The sequence below is a fragment of the Stegostoma tigrinum genome, chromosome 2, assembly GCF_030684315.1.
Source record: "Stegostoma tigrinum isolate sSteTig4 chromosome 2, sSteTig4.hap1, whole genome shotgun sequence".
NCBI classification, from domain to species: Eukaryota; Metazoa; Chordata; class Chondrichthyes; order Orectolobiformes; family Stegostomatidae; genus Stegostoma; species Stegostoma tigrinum.
This window is the reverse complement of record NC_081355.1, coordinates 40,805,043-40,824,661: the sequence shown is the minus strand read 5'-3', so window position 1 is coordinate 40,824,661 and position 19,619 is coordinate 40,805,043. Positions and strand designations below refer to the sequence as shown.

Here is a 19,619-nt window from a genome sequence, read left to right as displayed (position 1 = left end):
AAAGACTGTTCCACGTAACCTACAAAGAGGCAGGTGCAGCTTGGGTCCATGCGGGTACCCTTAGCCACTTCCTTTGTCTGTAGGAAGTGGGAGGAATCGAAAGTGAAGTTGTTGAGGGTGACGACATGTTCGGCTAGGCGGATAGGGTGTGGGTGGAAGGAGACTGGTTGGGTCTGCAGGACAGGAAGAAGCAGAAGGCTTTTAGGCCATCTGCAATGGGATTGCAGGGGTATTGGGGCTTGATGACTATGGTGAAAATGAGGTGTTGGGGACCTGGGAATTGGAAGTTCTGGAGGGGGTGGAGGGCGTGGGTGGTGTTGCGGACATAAATAGGGAGCTCCTGGTCCAAGTGAGAGAAATTGGAGTCCAGATAAGTAGAGATGAGTTCGATGGGGCAGGAGCAGGTGGAGACAATGGGTCGACCAGGCAGGTGGGTTTGTGGATTTTGGGAAGGAGATAGAAGTAGGCGGTGCATGGTTGGGGAACAATGAGTTTGGAGGCTGTGGGTGGGAGGTCACCTGAAGTGTTGAGGCTGTGGATGGTTTGGGAGATAATGATTTGGTGCTCGGGTGGGGTCATGACCCAGGGGAAGGTAGGAGGAGGTGTGAGAGAGTTGGGATCTGGCCTCAGCAATGTAAAGGTCAGTGTGCCATATCACAATTGCGCCTCCCTTGTCTGTGGGTTTGATGGTGAGGTTGGGATTGGAGCTGAGGGAGCGCAAGGCTGTACGCTCTGCAGGGGAGAGATTGGAGTGGGTGAGAGGGGTGGAGAGGTTGAGGCGATTGATATCTCAACGGCAGTTGGAGATGAAGAGGCCAAGGGAGGATAGGAGGCCTGGGGGTGGTGTGCAGAAGGAGGTCTTGTGTTGGAGGTGGGTGAAGGTGTCAGTGGAGGGAGGGTTAGGCTCATGGTTAGAGAAGTAAGTGTGGAGGCGGAGGCGGAGGAAAATCTGCTCAATGTCCATGACTGTTATTCGTTGATGTGTGGGTGGAGCGGGACAGAGGTGAGCCCCTTGCTGAGGACTGACCGTTCGCTTTCCATCGGGGGAGGTCCAGGGGGATGGTGAAAATTCGGCAGGGCTCAGTGTGGCTGCCTCCTCCTCCTCTCACCCACTTTCCTGTAAAAATTCCATCCCCTATTCCCAATTCCTGCGCCTCGGCCACATCTGCTTCCAGGATGAGGCATTCCAATCCTGTACATCCCCGATGTGGTCATTCTTCAAGGACCACAACATCACCCCTGCGGTGGTCGAGAATGCCCTCGTGTCTCCTGAATTTGCCGCAACTCATCCCTCACACCCCGCACCCGCAATAACCGCCCAAAGTGAATCCACCTAGTCCTCATATACCATCCCACCAACCTCCAGATGCAATGCATTATTCTCTGACACTTCCGCCATCTACAATCCAACCCCACCACTAAAAACAATTTTCCATCCCCAACCTTGCCTGCCTTCCGTTGAGACCACTCTCTCCACGACTCCCTTGTCCGCTCCACACTCCCCTCCGACTCTACCACACCCGCACTTTCCCCTGCAACCGCAGGAAGTGCTAAACTTGACCCCACACCTCCACCCTCACCTGCATCCCAGGCCCCAAAATGACTTTCCACATCAAGCAAATGTTCACCTGCACATCTGCCAATGTGGTATACTGCATCCACTGTACCCGCTGCAGCTTCCTCTACATTGGGGAAACCAAGCAGAGGCTTGGCGACTGCTTTGCAGAGCACCTACACTCGATTCACAATAAACAACTGCACCTCCCAGTCGCGAACCATTTTAACTCCCCCTCTCATTCCTTGGATGACATGTTCACCCTGGGCCTCTTGCAGTGCCATAACGATGCCACCCGTAGGTTGCAGGAACAGCAACTCATATTCCACTTTGGAACGCTGCAGCCCAATGGTATCAATGTGGATTTCACCAGCTTTAAAATCTCCCCTCCTCCCACTGCATCCCAAAACCAGCACAGCTTGTCCCCACCTCCCTAACCTGTTCTTCCTCTCACCTATCCCCTCCTCCCACCTCAAGCCGTACCTCCATTTCCCACCTGCCAACCTCATCCCGCCCCGTTGACCTGCCCGTCCTCCCCAGACTGACTTATCTCCTCCCTCCCTCCCAACCTATACTATCTTCTCCACCTATCTTCTCCTCTATCCATCCTCGGTCCTCCTCCCTGTCTTCCTATTTATTTCAGAGCCCTCTCCCCCTCCCCCTTTTCTGATGAAGGGTTTAGGCCCGAAACATCAGCCTTTGTGCTCCTAAGATGCTGCTTGGCCTGTTGTACTCAGCCAGCTCCACATCTTGTTAGAGTGTTATTTAAGATGTTTCTAGACAGATAGCTGAATGGACAGGGATCAGAGGGATTCAGATCCTTGGAAAATAGGCAACAGGTTTCGGTAGAGGATCTGGATCGGCGCAGACTTGGAGTGCTGAAGGGCCTGTTCCCATGCTGTAATTTTCTTTGCTCTTTGTTCTTTGTGAAAGAAAATTTACTAGTTCTGTTTCTAGGCATCTCCAGAATTCTCAAAATATATACCCAGTCAGGCTATTTCTGACTCCAATGTGATGTCTCCTTCCGGACCATGTGAAGCCTGTTCCCCATTAGCCTTGTACCACTTTTTTTCCAGCAAGGACCAGCATTCTTTCCCCAGAGGGATGAGGATATTACTAGCCAGTCCCCATTCATTGGTCAGGACTCTGTCTGCCTGATTACCTTCTCCTGTAAGGAGAGACAGAAAAGACTTACATTACACAAAAGTGGGCGGCACTATTATTAGTTCTGATTTAGATGGGCAAAAGTTGGTGAAGTGTCCAAAACAACTAAGTAGATTGCACAGAGGGCACATTCATGATGTGGGAAATTATGTGGGGTGCATGTGGGAAGGGGAAAATACTGGAAGCACTAAAGAGAGTGTAAGGGCTTCATCTTTGATGAGAGGTGGTGCAGCAGCAGAAATAGAGTGGATGAGAGCGAACACATATAAAAGGAATGGAGAGCATATGTTGTCTCAAAATGGAAAAGGTAATTGAAATTCTTATAGCACTACTGGCTGTTCTTTCATTCCATGGAGACGCACTGACATGGGTGGCAATCTTGGACCACCAGGTTGCTAGGGACTGGTGGTATCATCACTGTCAATCCTCTTGGAGAACTCCTTTCCTTTCCACTCCCAAGACACACATAACTGTTGGAGGATTGTGGTGTCACCTCCTTATTATCCAACAACTTCTAGAAATGTCCTTGACTGAGCAAGGCATCTTCAAATGCCAGTGCAGTCCTTTTAAAGAAGGCATAGACACTAGGGATCCATCAACTGCAACAATTACTAGGGGGCTTGCATTTCTAATACTAGGAGTATGCATTTAAAGTGAGAGGAGGAAAGCTCAAAGAGATGTGAGGGGCAAGCTTTTTATACAGAGAGTGGTAGGAGTCTGGAACAAGCTGCCAGGAGTGTTGGTGGAAGCAGATGTGATAGGGATGTTGAAGAGACTTTAAATAAGCACATGAATATGCCAGGAATAGAGGGAAATGGAATAATGGTAGGCAGAAGGGATTAGTTTTGCTTGAAGTAATATTCGGCACAACATCATGAGCTGAAGAGTCCATTACTGTGCTATAATGTTCCAGATTCTATGTTCATCCTGCCTAACCAAATTCAAGAGAACCCATAGTAAAACTATTAACACGGTTATTTCTGAAAATCAGAAATTACATCAGAGTCTTGATGTAACATGTAATATACTGTATGGATTTAGAAACCGATGGGGATATGTATGTGCTGTTTGGGATTAGTATGCCTTCGGAAAGTAAGAAAGCATTCTGCATCACAGCAAGTGATACAGTGTCATAGGACGTAACCATTATCTTGCTATCCTACACTGTTGATGCAAGTGAAGGTCCCTGTTAAATGTTGTTACTGATCATTTTGTATGTAAATTAAAATAAAAGTTTATGCTTTTAACATTACCTCAGTGGATTCTGTAGATATTCCTCAACAAACCAAGAGCAGTCTAAAACAACAGCAGTGGTAAGTTTTTTTTTAAATCATGTTTTGACACATCTCTGTGACAGCTGGGACTTGAACGTGGACCTTCCGGCCCAGAGATAGAGACACCACCACTGTGGCACTAGACCATCCTTGATGATTGTAGAATATTTACTCATTAGAGCAGATGTAATGACAAACTTTGGTGCCATGAGGAAATGGAAAATAAAGTAAAGGCACTTTTCTTTCTGACCCTGGCATCTTTTTCATAACTTTCTAGCATAAGTGTAGGGTTAAGATGGCAGTGAGGCCTACATGATATAATTCAAGTTGTGTATACATATTTATAGAAGTGCAGGTTAATTTTTGAATCAAAAAGTAACAAGTTGGCTAATATAGTCTTATGGTTTCCAACTAGAATGAAATTTTAGAGGGAAGCTACTAGCAGAAGCATGCACATGAGCAAAATTATGTAACATGCCTCATGAATTATGAATGATCATATATTTAGCAGTAATTGCAAAATTTAGCCATGGATCAGTCTCACAAGGCACTATTGTAGGCAATTTACAGCCTTATATCCTTACTAATCAAGCAGTTCTTTTCACAGAATAGTCATAAGCTTATCAATTATGTGGAAAATTGCCTTTTATTTGTTTATCAGTTACAGAATTATGAATTAACGTAGAAAATGTGCCAAAGAAAAACAATTATATGTACATATAATGTGCCATCATAAAGAGAATGCACTGACGCGTAGTAGAAATAGAGGTTCTACCATGTAGAAAACAATAGTGTATGTCACAGCAAAGCACAGTTGAGTAAATTTAACACATAAATTTTGTAGGTCAGGGAATATTATGTGTACAAGGTGGAATGAAAACATTTCAATGATTAGAAAAGGGTCATTTCAATGTGCTCACTTGCAAATGATGTAATCCCAATTAGAATTAGTCTGTTTGTGTTTGTTAAATGTCAACATATCAATAGTCAGATCTCTGTGGCTAGTCAAGTATTCCAAGCATGCAATTTACTCCTTGCAGGTAGGAAATATCTCTCATGTTCTGGCAGGTGAGTAACTTTATAGCCTTTCTTAGCCGAATATGATGGCTTAGGTAGTTACATACCATTCACTGTGTAAGGATTGTTTCCTCCCTCTTCATAGCTCAGTAAAACAACACTCAGCTAAGCTGACATCCTACTCTTATTCTAAGTGTCTAGAATATTATGCCTTTGGCCTCTGGCATGTTGGTGATGACAGGCAACTATATTGTTCTATCACCAGTGATTATTCATTCCAATATTGTTGCTTAAATGAACTTTTTTTTGTCGGATTGGTCAGGTTTGTATAATTATTCAAAATGACCGCAGCTTCATTGGATTCGTTGTTCCCTATCCTTATCCATGTTATCTACACATTTTCGTTTTCACAGGAAAGACTGTTAGCAGTTTAGAGTTGGGCAATTCTTCATGTAATAAATAGTGATGAAAACCCAAATTTGGTAACCACCTATATATTGAGTGTTTAATACAGCACTAATGTGCATAATTTAATAATAATAACTTGTTTGATTTATATAGTGCAACATAATATAATTCCTTTATTTTTAATATCATCATAAGTAAGTTACATTGTTTGAATTTTCACCTTATTCAGTTCTCTGCCTGAATACAGGCCTGACACACAGCACTGTGACCTTTGGGTGGCATGGTGGCTCAGTGGTTAGCACTGCAGTCTCACAGTGCCAGGGACCTGGGTTCGATTCCCGCCTCAGGCGACTGTCTGTGTGGAGTTTGCACATTCTCCCTGTGTCTGTGTGGGTTTCCTCCGGGTGCTCCGGTTTCCTCCCACAGCCCAAAGATGTGCAGGATAGGTGAATTGGCCATGCTAAATTGTCCATAGTGTTCAGGGGTGTGTGGGTTATAGGGGGATGGGTCTGGGTGGGATGCCTCAAGGGGCGGTGTGGACTTGTTGGACCAAAGGGCCAATTACCACACTGTAGGGAATCTAATCTAATCTCGACCGTAGATAGTGCAAGGAGTAATAGTGAAGGAAAAGCCAAGTCAGTTCCAAGTCAGTTCCAAGTGTGACTTGGAAGTAGGTGTCGCCATTCCCATACAGCTTCCACCCCTCTAAGTAGCAAAGGTTGTGGTTTGAAGATGTTATTGAAGAAGCCTTGGCGAGTTACTGCAGTGCTTCTTATAGATGGTACATGTTATTGCCACGTGGCATTGGCAGTGAACGGATTGAATGTTGAAGAAAGTGGATGGATGCCAGTCAAGTGGGGTCCTTTGATCTGGATGTTGTTGAGCTTCTCGAAAATTATAGGAGCTGTATCTAAGAAGACAAATAGAGATGTGAATTGAGTTTCATGTTGCAGAATTCCTAGCTTTTGACCTACTCATGTAGCTACTGTATTGATATCACCGTTCCAGTTCAGCATCTGGTCATTGGTAACCTTCAGGATGTTGATAATGAAGCATATGGTGATGGTTTTTTTTGTTAAGTGTCCACGGTCAACAACTAGATTGTCTCTTGTTGGAGATAGTCATAATCTGGCAGTTGAGTGGCACAAATGTTACTTGTTGCATATCAGGCCAAGTCTGAATGTTGACCAGGTCTTTCGCTTATAGGTAGGGACTGTTTCAATATCTAAGAACTTGTAAATGATTCTGAACTTTGTGCACTCCTCAGCAACATTCCACCTTCGTTGTTACGATAGACGGAAGGTTATTGATGAAGCTGCTAAATATGGTTGAGACTAGGACCTTGAGAAATTCCTACAGTATCGTCCCCTCATTGTAGCATCCAGTCAGGCTACAAATTTTGACTTTATCACGTGTGCTTCAACCATTACCTGGGCAGAAAAAAGCAACTGATTAGTGAACCTGCTAGATTTTCTTGGATGGAATCGAGACTAATGTGCTTAACCTTGTTTTTGGCTGTGTCAATTTTGTAGTATGTATTGGAGGGTTTCTCTTCAAGATCAACAAAACTTGTCTCAATAAGTAACTACCGTAGCACCTCTCTTATCTGATGTTGGCCTGATTCTCGCTGTAGCTGGAAGAGCATACCACCACCTAGATACCGCGAAATGTATTGGCATTCCTTCAATGATGCCATCTTCAAAAGGTTGTGTGCCCCCAGACAAGCATAGTCAGCCTGGAGCTGCCTCCACAGCTTTTGACATTTGTCTCAGACATAGCTGAGAAGGAGAATTGGTCAGCTAGCTTTGTAGACAGCAAATGGAGGTCCTGGTACATAGGGTAAAGCAGAGTAGGGCCATCCTCTTCCCCAGAGTCACCAGAGTAAACTTGGTATCAGACCATGCTAGCCTGTTTTGAGATTGCCACCCAGTTCAGTGCAGTATCAGCCATGTGGAAGAAAGCCCAGTTATGTCGGAAGGGTAAATTCCACCATTTGCTCTCTGCTACTTCATACTCACCCAATCTACTACACTCTAGGAACAAATTGCTGCATATGCTGAAATCTGTACTGAAGACAACAAATGCTGGAAGAAGAAATCAGGCAGCATTCATGAAGACAGACCAAGCCACCATTTCAAGTCTAGATGGCTTATAACATCAGAGCCATGACAGCTGCTTCTTCTTTGTCTTCAAAGGTCCTAGAAATCAGTCTGCAGTTAAGCCCTGTTTTTATTCCTTTTTAGGTAGTTTTCAGGAACTTTCCATAGTTCTGGCCAATTGGCAGGCTAACTTAATGGTTTGAAACATTGTCAATCATTTGGATGGCTTGGTAATGGTTGCTTTTTTGTCTAGCATTTCCAGGTTTTTGGTTGAAAATATGCATTCCTCCATTGTTGGTTAAACTGTTGACAAAATGTGTAATTTTACGCCATGTTAGTGTTATTAGCACCTAACTGTTGTGTCTGCACTGTGTCTGGACTTGCAATTTGCAAAGCTTTATTTGGCCAGCATGTCCCATACTCATCATCCCTTGCTGTTTGTCCAAATTGGCAATCTACTTGTATCTTAGCGGCCATTTGGCTATTACATTGGTAATCACTTCAATTTAAGATTTAGAGTATTATTACTCATCACATTACAGTGTTGCTTGCTCAGTGAGAACAATATTTAAGTCAACTTAAGTAATCATCCCTGCCACTGAGGTATGTCGGAATTCCTGCTAGTGAAAAGTAAAACGTCAGCTTCCCCCTAATTCCAAACATATGTATTATGAACCAGAAGATGCTACTAAACAAAAAACAAACTATGAATGCAAGAATCTAAAAACATGTCAATATCTGAAAAGAGAGAAGACTGGCTAATGTTACATCTTAAGTTTCTTTATGAAGGACAACATGTGAGGAAAGGGTTTCTGTCAGCATTTTGTTTTCTCCTGATATTCAAAGCCAGGTAAATCCAGAAAGAGGCTGTAGCCTAAATTATGCTTTAAAATTTCCATTATTCTCCATGCTACTCTGTAGGGAAAACATTGTTCCAAAGAAATCTAAATCACTTGTATCTCATAAAATCATGGAAATGTTCTACTTGCGTCACAAATCTGTCCATGGGCTTGATCTCCACTGACATTGAAAAGGCAGATTCATGTAGATGGTAGATAAAACTGTTACTTGTGATGTGGGAATGGAGGGTATCTTTAAAAGATTGATCAGTACATTGTAAAGATAGAGTTCAGAGAGTTTCTATCAGTGTATTTTCAGACATGCCTGAACTGAAGTTATTAAAGCTGACACTTTTAAAGCAACCATTTTAAAGGTGCTCAGTCCGCACATTTCACACCCCACTTAACATAGCTTTTAACATAGCACTGACCAAAATTTTGTGCATTGTGAGATTTCTATTAATGTTCTTTATGGTAACTGAAAAAATATATTAGAAACAGGGGTGGCACGGTGGCACAATGGTTAGCACTGCTGCCTCACAGTACCAGGACTTGTGTTTGATTCCACCCTCAGACTACTGTCTGTGTGGAGTTTGCACATTCTCCCTGTGTCTGGCTGCTCAAGGTGCTCCGGTTTTCTCCCACAGTCCAAAGATGTGCAGGCTAGGTGGATTGGCCATGCTAAATTGCCTGTTGTGTTCAGGGATGTGTAGAGTAAAGGGGGATGGGTGTAGATGGGATGTTCTGAGGTTTGTTGTGGATTTGTTGGGCCAAAACCCCTGTTTCCACAGTTTAGGCATTCTAATGTATGATTTATATTCAATTTCATGTCCAAGTGCAATAATAGTCACCTCCTCAAGTGAAGTTTGGGTGTTTGCTATAACGGATGATTAATCTGCACAGCCAATTTTATGGCAAGTAGAAAATCTACCAGACTGTTTTAAGACCAGAAATTTACACAATGACACACACCATGCAGCATTTTGATACTAAGGTGGTTCTGTTTTTATGATTACTTGTCTCTTTACGACCAGAAGGTTAAACACTTTTAAATCATAACACTCACGATACTTCAAAGCAATTCAGTCCGTGAAATGTTTTGGGACATTTTTGAGATGAGATAAGGTGTTAACTATAAGAAATTTTGCTTTTGTGACAGAGTTGACAACCAGGTAGCTGTTAAAATATGATGAGGTAGTTTCAAAGTTAATCACTAACCTTTTTGAGTCATTTTTAAATAATGTTCCTTGTGAAAATATTACACAAACGTGGTATTTTCAGCGTGTCAGAACCTTAAAAACTTTGAGAATTGAATTTTTCCTTTCTGCCACAATGATTGCAAGCAAGTATTGGATTTGAATTAGGATACAACTATTTTCTACAACCTTCTGCCTATTGATTGAATGCATAAGGCATGCAATCTCATTTATTTCATGGGGATCACGGAATGGCTCAGTGTGGAAGTGCACATTTTGCCATAACCTAGAATTCTATTTCAATATGGAAAGCTGATGGAACAAAAACAAAGTTTCTGGAAAAGCTCAGCAGGTCTGGCAGCATCTGTGGAGGAGAAAACAGAGTGAATGTTTCGGACCCTTCCTCTGAGGGTCACCAAACCCGAAACTTTAACTCTGTTTTCTCCTCCACCAATGCTGCCAGACCTGCTGATCTTTGCCAGCAAATTTGATTTTGTTCCTGATTTACAGCATCCACAGTTCTTTTGGTTTTTATTTGGAAAGCTGATGGGATTTTTCAATAAATAATAGAAATCATATTAGAGTAGGGTGTTTACATTAAAACATAAAATATTTCATTAATTGCTCATTTTATTTTATACTCAATGTTATGTTTTCAGTATAAATGTTCAATAGTATTCCTCTGCATAAAATCATAATTTTTCACACATTTTATTAGCTCAATTAACAATAACTGAGAATACACATCGTATTTCAGTATTAGTCAAATCCATTCATTGTAAATGATTTCATTACAGCTATATAAGTGACATCTGAAAACTGCAGTGAAGTACAAAAATTGGATCATGACAGTCATAAAATCAGAATGCTTGTCTTATTTGGATGATTTCAAAGCAGATGAATGCCCATCAAAATATTGTTGTCCAAAGTGGTGGAACAGCCTGTTCTGAGAGGCTTTATAAATGGTCAAAAGCAGGTAACCAAAGAACACAGATTTAAGATATTGGCAAGAAAATCCAAGACGGAGAATACAAAAAAGATTTTTTTCACAGTAAGTTGTTACGATTGCTTTGTATCATGCATCGTGTGTCATTGGCAAATCACGAGAATACATTATTCAGGAGACAGTAGCAGGAGATTTAGGAAGTCACAATGTAGTCAACCAGAATCAAAATAGTTTCATGAAAGGAACATTGTGTTTGGCAAATTTACTACTGTTCTCTAAAAAGACAGTAAGCAATGTAGAAAAAGGATAAATTGTAAATGTTGTATATTTAGATATGAGAAAGGAATTACATAGAACATAGAACATAGAACAGTACAGCACAGAACAGGCCCTTCAGCCCACAATGTTGTGCCGACCATTGATCCTCATGTATGCACCCTCAAATTTCTGTGACCATATGCATGTCCAGCAGTCTCTCAAATGTCCCCAATGACCTTGCTTCCACAACTGCTGCTGGCAACGCATTCCATGCTCTCACAACTCTCAGTGTAAAGAACCCGCCTCTGACATCCCCTCTATACTTTCCTCCAACCAGCTTAAAACTATGACCCCTCGTGTTAGCCTTTTCTGCCCTGGGAAATAGTCTCTGGCTATCAACTCTATCTATGCCTCTCATTATCTTGTATACCTCAATTAGGTCCCCTCTCCTCCTCCTTTTCTCCAATGAAAAGAGTCCGAGCTCAGTCAACCTCTTTTCATAAGATAAGCCCTCCAGTCCAGGCAGCATCCTGGTAAAACTCCTCTGAACCCTCTCCAAAGCATCCACATCTTTCCTATAATAGGGCGATCAGAACTGGACGCAGTATTCCAAGTGCGGTCTAACCAAAGTTTTATAGAGCTGCAACAAGATCTCACGACTCTTAAACTCAATCCCCCTGTTAATGAAAACCAAAACACCATATGCTTTCTTAACAACCCTGTCCACTTGGGTGGCCATTTTAAGGGATCTATGTATCTGCACACCAAGATCCCTCTGTTCCTTTACACTGCCAAGAATCCTATCCTTAATCCTGTACTCAGCTTTCAAATTTGACCTTCCAAAATGCATCACCTCGCATTTATCCAGGTTGAACTCCATCTGCCACCTCTCAGCCCATCTCTGCATCCTGTCAATGTCCTGCTGCAGCCTACAACAGCCCTCTATACTGTCAATGACACCTCCAACCTTCGTGTCGTCTACAAACTTGCTGACGCGTCTGTCAATCCCCTCATCCAAGTCATTAATAAAAATTACAAACAGTAGAGGCCCAAGGACAGAGCCCTGTGGAGCACCACTCACCACTGACTTCCAGGCAGAATATTTTCCTTCTACTACCACTCGCTGTCTTCTGTTGGCCAGCCAATTCTGTATCCAAGCAGCTAAGTTCCCCTGTATCCCATTCCTCCTGACCTTCTGAATGAGCCTACCATGGGGAACCTTTTCAAATGCCTTGAATTGTATGATAATAGTGATTTCCTGAAATTAGATTGAAAAAGAAATTTATTAATGTGCCACATAAAAGATTGTGGAAGGTAAGAGACTCATGGTTGCTTGAAATAATATTTTAGAAATCATTGAGCATTGGCTAACCAATAGGAAACAGGGATAAGTGCATCAGTTTTAGGTGGCAAATTCTAACAATGTGATACCCCAGTGATAGGTGCTAGTGTCTCAGGCATTTATAGACTCCATTAATAACTTGACTGAAGGGACTATACACAAACATAGATAGAAAAGTGAGTTGAGAAAAGGTCACAATAAGTCAGCAAAATAATACAAAGATTGGGCATAAATTAGCAGATGAAGTATATTGTGGGAAAACAATGGGTGTCGGCTTTTGTGAGAAGAATGGGAAAGCATAGTAATAGTTATATGAAGAGACACTACCAAATGATGCTGTGGTACTAAAGCATCTGGATTTCCTCGTACATGAATCACCCAAGGTTAGTATAGAGTTACAACAAGTACTTGGGAAAGCAAGTAGAACTTTGGCCTTTATTGCAAGGGGGGGTTGAATGAATACAAAAGTATCAAAGCCTTATTAAAATCTAGCTTAGTAGTGACCACATAACTGTTGTTCAAAATTACTATCTATCTATTTCACAAAAAGTCTGACTTTCCTCACTGATCTAGATGACATGTAACTCTGCTCCCAATATGGTTGACTCTTAACCCTCTGAGATGATCTAGCAAGCCATTCAGTTCAATAGCAATCAGGAGTGAGCAAAAGTCCTAGGCCTGCCAGAGATATCCATATCTCATGCAAGAATAAAGACAAAAAAGGTTGATTGTGGGATCATACCTGGAGTATTATGCACAGTGATACTGGTTAGAATGGATTATGGATTTTTGACTTCCATCTTCTGATTTTAATACCTTCAATTTTTCATAGGCTAAAACAGGAAAATATTGACTTAAGACGGCAACAATGGTCACCTTACCACATTGCAACAAATTTATGAAACCATCAAAAAACAAGATCTAGTCTGAATTATAGAATTCCTACAGTGTGGAAACAGGCCCTTTGGCTCATCAAGCCCACACTGACCCTTGGAGCATCCCACCCAGACCTATTCCCCTAAGCTACATATCCCTGAAGGCTACTGACAATTTAGCATGGACAATCCACCTAGCCTGCACATTTTTTAACTGTGGGAGTAAACTGGAGTACCCAGAGGAAACCCGCACAGACATGAAGAGAATGTGCAAACTCCACAAAGACAGTTGCCCGCAGGTGGAATTGAACCCGGGTCACTGGCACTGTGGGGCAGCAGTGCTAACCACTGAGCCACCGTGTCACCCTAAGTTGAAATTAACATGTTATCAAAATGACTTAGAAGTATTTGAATTGTTTTACACATTTCAAATGTTGGGATGAAAGTTGTCTGCAGATTACCAGCTTGAAAAAGCAAGGAAACTAAACATGGGTAAATACAAAAGAACTGTATTTCAGGCAACAGCATTTGGGAAGACCTGCATTGGAATCCTGGAATTCTCTCTCTAATGGCATTGCAGATCTATCTATAGCACATGGGCTGTGGTGGTTCAAGAATGTAGCTCATTCATCTTCTCAAGGGCAACTCGAGACTGGCAATAAATGCCAATGATGTCCACATCCTATGAGTGAATAAGAAAAAAGTGGGGAGACCATGGATTGATAACAAATAAACTAGAAGGCTAGTTGTCTCTAATCCTGTTTTCTTTCAGCATTTCAACAAAAAAGCACCTCGCAATAAAACAAATTGAAGAAACACCCATCCACTTATACTGTATACTGCATCCACTGTACCCGGTGCGGCTTCCTCTACATTGGGGAAACCAAGCGGAGGCTTGGGGACCGCTTTGCAGAACACCTCCGCTCAGTTCGCAACAAACTACTGCACCTCCCAGTCGCAAACCATTTCCACTCCCCCTCCCATTCTCTAGATGACATGTCCATCATGGGCCTCCTGCACTGCCACAATGATGCCACCCGAAGGTTGCTGGAACAGCAACTCATATTCCGCCTGGGAACCCTGCAGCCATATGGTATCAATGTGGACTTCACCAGTTTCAAAATCTCCCCTTCCCCTACTGCATCCCTAAACCAGCCCAGTTTGTCCCCTCCCCCCACTGCACCACACAACCAGCCCAGCTCTTCCCCCCCCCCACCCACTGCATCCCAAAACCAGTCCAACCTGTCTCTGCCTCCCTAACCGGTTCTTCCTCTCACCCATCCCTTCCTCCAACCCGAAGCCGCACCCCCATCTACCTACTAACCTCATCCCACCTCCTTGATCTGTCCGTCTTCCCTGGACTGACCTATCCCCTCCCTACCTCCCCACCTATACTCTCTCCACCTATCTTCTTTACTCTCCATCTTCGGTCCGCCTCCCCCTCTCTCCCTATTTATTCCAGTTCCCTCTCCCCATCCCCTCCCTGATGAAAGGTTTAGGCCCGAAACGTCAGCTTTTGTGCTCCTGAGATGCTGCTTGGCCTGCTGTGTTCATCCAGCCTCACATTTTATTATCTTGGAATTCTCCAGCATCTGCAGTTCCCATTATCTCTCATCCACTTAGAACATCAGGATATCTGCAAATTTCACCACTGTGAGGATAGAAGTCATTAATTTAAGCCAACATGGTCTTGGGTCAAAACCTAATATCTCAATTACTCTAAGGAAAGTTTCAATTGCTTACTCATGATTTGCCTTTTTGTGCTGGATGTTCTCTTCTTTTTAAATTTCATACTTTGTTGTGTGTGTTTGATTACATTTTTTTCTCAGAGGTGTTAAGTAACAAAATTCAAATCTCTCACTCAATAAGACGTTTTAATTGACTCTTTAATTTTGATTAATACTAAATTTTAATTGTAGACAGTCTGTATTATGCAGATGCCCTGACGAAATTCAATAAAGGTACTTAGATAACACCTTCCATGCTCAAAACCACTTCCATATAGAGGGTCAAGTGCAGCAAGCAAATGAAAAAGCCATCACCTGCAAGTTCCCCTCCAAGCTAGTCACCATCCTGACTTGAAAGTATAGCATTGTTCCTTCAATGTAGCTGGGTCAAAAGTCTGGAACTCCTGCACTAGCAGGATTATGAGTTGACCTACAGCAAATGGACTACAGTGATTCAAAAAGGCAGCTGACCACTCAATAGCGATTAAGGGTGGGCAATAAATGCTCGTCCAGCCAGCCATACCCTTATCCTAAGAATGAAAAAAACAAAAAAAGATGAACTATGATATTGGGTGATTGTTAAAAAGACTTAAAAAGTTTGTTGCAGTCAACCAAGGTTGTAAAAAGAGGGGAGTTAATTCACCCCTTACCTCCTGGTCGTAACAACAGTTTTGATCTGCTCAGTTAAGGAGGTATATACTTACAGTGGAACCTGTTCAGAAAAGCGTTATTGGTTGATTCTAAGGCTGAGAAAGTTGCTTTATAATAAAAGGTTGAACAAGTTGGATCGACAGTTACTAGAGATTAGAAGAACGAGAGATGATCTTACGGAAACAAATGAGCTTTGATGGGGTTTTGAGAGGGTAGATGCTGACAGAATGATTATCATTGTGAGGAGATCTACAACTACTAGACAGACTTTCAAAATAGGGATCATATTTTAAAATGGACTGAAGAAGGAATTTCTTCTTCTGAGGTTATTTTTCTTTGGAAGTCTCTTTGTTACTAAAACAGATGAGATTTCGTCACTGAATATGTTCAAGGTTCAGTTCAAAAGATTTTTGGCCTGCAATACTCAAGGATTAGGGAGTAAGGCAGGAATGTGAAGCTTAGACTACAGTCAGATCAGTCATGATCTCATTGAATAGTACTGCAAGCTGGAGTGGCTAAATATCCTACTCCTGGTCCTTTCTCTTATGTTTTTATGTCTCAATAGTCACTCAGGAGCCTCAACCAACCACTACTGGCAGAAAAACGAGGCTGTAGGTTGGCCCTACATCAATAATAATGCCACTTTATGAGACCCAGCAGCGTCCTTGCATGCTTGTAGAATGATCCCTCCGGCGCAAAGACTGCCATTTCACAAAGACCTCTGCCCCTCATTAATAACTCCCCTACCATTCACCGGCAAGATCAAACTAATTGGTTCTGGAATAGTATCATTCTGCAAGATACTACACTAGGTTGCATGCACTAAAGTGATTCTGCTGGGACTGAAGAACAGCCAGCCCTTTCATTGACTTGCAGTTCTGACTGGTGTGATTGCTGCACTTAAACGATCAGAAATCCTTGTTGGCAGTTAATTTCTTGATGTGCATTGAATCGGACCATAACTCTGTGGATTGAATTAGGTTGAGACTCTACAATGTACCCTGTCTTTGTGGACTGCCATCAGGACAACTACCTCCCACAGTTGTCCTGATGGCAGTCCACAAAGACAGGGTACATTGTAGAGTCTCAACCTAATTCAATCCACAGAGTTATGGTCCGATTCAATGCACATCAAGAAATTAACTGCCAACAAGGATTTCTGATCGTTTAAGTGCAGCAATCACACCAGCCAGAACTGCAAGTCAATGAAAGGGCTGGCTGTTCTTCAGTCCCAGCAGGATCACTTTAGTGCATGCAACCTAGTGTAGTATCTTGCAGAATGATACTACACAATTCTTGTGCACAGTCAAAGGTGCACTAGATATATAGGCAGCCAACAAAACATGCCCCCAGGTTCAACAGATAGAACCCCTACAGTGTGGAAACAGGCCATTCATCCCATCAAATGCGCAACACCCCTCCAACAAGCTTCCCACCCAGAACCATTTCCTTAACCCTGCATAAAGACGTATCTTTGGGCACTATAGCATAATCAGTCCACCTACCCTGCACACCTTTGGACTGCGGGAGGAAACCAGAGCAAACCCACACCGACATGGGGAGAATGTGCAAACTCCACACGGACAGTCGCCCAAGGCTGGGATTGAACCCAGGTCCCTGGCACTATGAGACAGTGGTGCTTACCGCTGAGCCACCACGCCACCTGAGATAGCAGTTCTTCTGCATGTATCTGGCACCCTGTGGAAGTTCCGCATTCTTAAGTACCACGTCTAATCTAAGAAAGTGGTTATTGGCATTTACAGATTGTGTAGTCAATATATCAAATCACAAATAACCTCCTTCTCTTTGTCACCTGTATTATGAGATTCAAATGCTGTTGGCTGCTGAAGTTGTTTCCCCCCTATATCCAAGGTTTCCTCTAATCAGAATAGAATAGAAAGTGCAATAATGACACTCATGACAAGTGCAGACAGCTTTTTGAAGGTGATAATGTCAAAATAGGACAGATGCAGTTTGAAAGCACATGTTTCCTTGTAAACCTAACAGCAGTTAAGTCCAATGGTCCACTGTCTCTTGTGCCCATCCCCACTGCAGGGGATGGGCACATTAGAAATGTGGAGCTTATTCAAGGAAAAACTCCTGTGTGTCCAAGTTAAGTATGCACCTGTCAGGCAGGGAGGAAGCTGTAGAGCGCGGGAGCCGTGGTTTACGAAGGAGGTGGAATCTCTGGTCAAGAGGAAGAAGAAGGCTTATGTTAGGATGAGATGTGAAGGCTCAGTTAGGGCTACGAGGTAGCCAGGAAAGACCTAAAGAGAGAGCTCAGAAGAGCCAGGAGGAGACATGAGAAGTTGTTGGCGGAGAAGTTGTTGGCGGATATGATCAGGGTAAACCCTAAGGCTTTCTAGCTGTATTTAAGGAATAAAAGATAGTAGTGGTAAGTTGTGTGGAGTCAGATGAGATAGGGAAAGCGCTAAATGAATATTTTTCAACAGTATTCGCTCTAGAGAATGACAATGTTGTCGAGGAGAATGCTGAGATACAGGCTACTCGACTAGGTGGGATTGAGGTTCACAAGGAAGAGGTATTAGAAATCCTACAGAGGGTGAAGATAGATAAGTCCCCTGGGCTGGATGGGATTTATCCTAGGATCCTCTGGGAAGTCAGGGAGGCATTGATCTTTAACTCGTCATTGTCTACAGGTATAGTGCCAGACAACTGGAGGATAGCAAATGTGGTTCCCCTGTTCAAGAAGGGGAGTAGAGACAACCCTGGTAATTATAGACCAGTGAGCCTTACCTCAGTTGTTGGTAAAGTTTGGAAAAGGTCATAAGGGATAGGATTTATAATCATCTAGAAAAGAATAAATTGATTAGGGATAGTCAGCACGGTTTTGTGAAGGGAGGGTTGTGCCTCACAAACCTTATTGAGTTCTTTGAGAAGGTGACCAAACAGGTAGTTGAGAGTAAACCAGTTGATGTGGTGTATATGGATTTCAGCAAGGCGTTCGATAAGGTTCCCCACAGTAGGCTATTATAGAAAATGCGGAGGAATGGAATTGTGGGAGATATAGCAGTTTGGATCAGAAATGGGCTTGCTGAAAGAAGACAAAGGGTGGTAGTTGATGTGAAATGTTCATCCTGGAGACCAGTTACTAGTGGTGTACTGCAAGGGTCGGTGTTGGGTCCACTGCTGTTTGTCATTTTTATAAATGACCTGGATGAGGGCGTAGAAGGATGGGTTCGTAAATTTTCAGACGACACTAAGGTCGGTGGAGTTGTGGATAGTGACGAAGGATGCTGTAGGTTGCAGAGAGACATAGATAAGCTGCAGAGCTGGGCTGAGAGGTGGCAAATGGAGTTTAATGCAGACAAGTGTGAGGTGATGCACTTTGGTAGGAGTAACCAGAAGGCAAAGTACTGGGCTAATGGTAAGATTCTTGGTAGTGTAGATGAGCAGAGAGATCTCAGTGTCCATGTACACAGATCCTTGGAAGTTGCCACCCAGGTTGACAGGGCTGTTAAGAAGGCATACAGTGTTTTAGCTTTTATTAATAGAGGGATTAAGTTCCGGAACCAAGAGGTTATGCTGCAGCTGTACAAAACTCTGTTGCTGCCACACTTGGAGTATTGTGTGCAGTTCTGATCACTGCATTATAAGAAGGATGTGAAAGCTTTGGAAAGGGTGCAGAGGAGATTTACTAGGATGTTGCCTGGTCTGGAGGGAAGGTCTTATGAGGAAAGGCTGAGGGACTTGAGGCAGTTTTCATTAGAGAGAAGGTTGAGAGGTGACTTAATTGAGGCATATAAAATAATCAGAGGGTTAGATAGGGTGGATAGGGAGAGCCTTTTTCCTAGGATAGTGACGGCGAGCTCGAGGGGCATAGCTTTAAATTGAGGGGTGAAAGATATAGGACAGATGTCAGAGGTAGTTTCTTTACTCAGAGAGTAGTAAGGGAATGGAATGCTTTGCCTGCAATGGTAGTAGATTCGCCAACTTTAGGTACATTTAAGTCGTCATTAGATAAGCATATGGACATGGAATAGTGTAGGTTAGTTGGGCTTGAGATCGGTATTTCAGGTCGGCACAGCATTGAGGGCCGAAGGGCCTGTACTGTGCTGTAATGTTCTATGTTCTATGTCAACACTTATTGGAGGCCTTCAGAATACTTCCAGTGGCATAATCAAAGCTCTTTATATCTCAACTCTAACTGCATACATTCTGTGGTGAATGTCAAACTTTGTAATGGTTTCGACTCCACAAAAAATTTCCACTTAACTTCATTGGTACGCTGTTGATTTGTTTGTAAT

General features: G+C 42.8%; 1 long non-coding RNA gene across 1 annotated transcript in view; it reads right to left on the bottom strand.

Moving 5' to 3' along the window:
• Positions 1-4,713: 4,713 nt before the first annotated feature.
• Positions 4,714-19,619, bottom strand: part of LOC125447538 (uncharacterized) — a 56,915-nt gene continuing 42,009 nt past the window's right edge. Inside the window, exon 4 of the long non-coding RNA XR_007246565.2 lies at positions 4,714-6,328. This is a non-coding gene — a long non-coding RNA (uncharacterized LOC125447538). The remainder of the gene's footprint in view (positions 6,329-19,619) is intronic.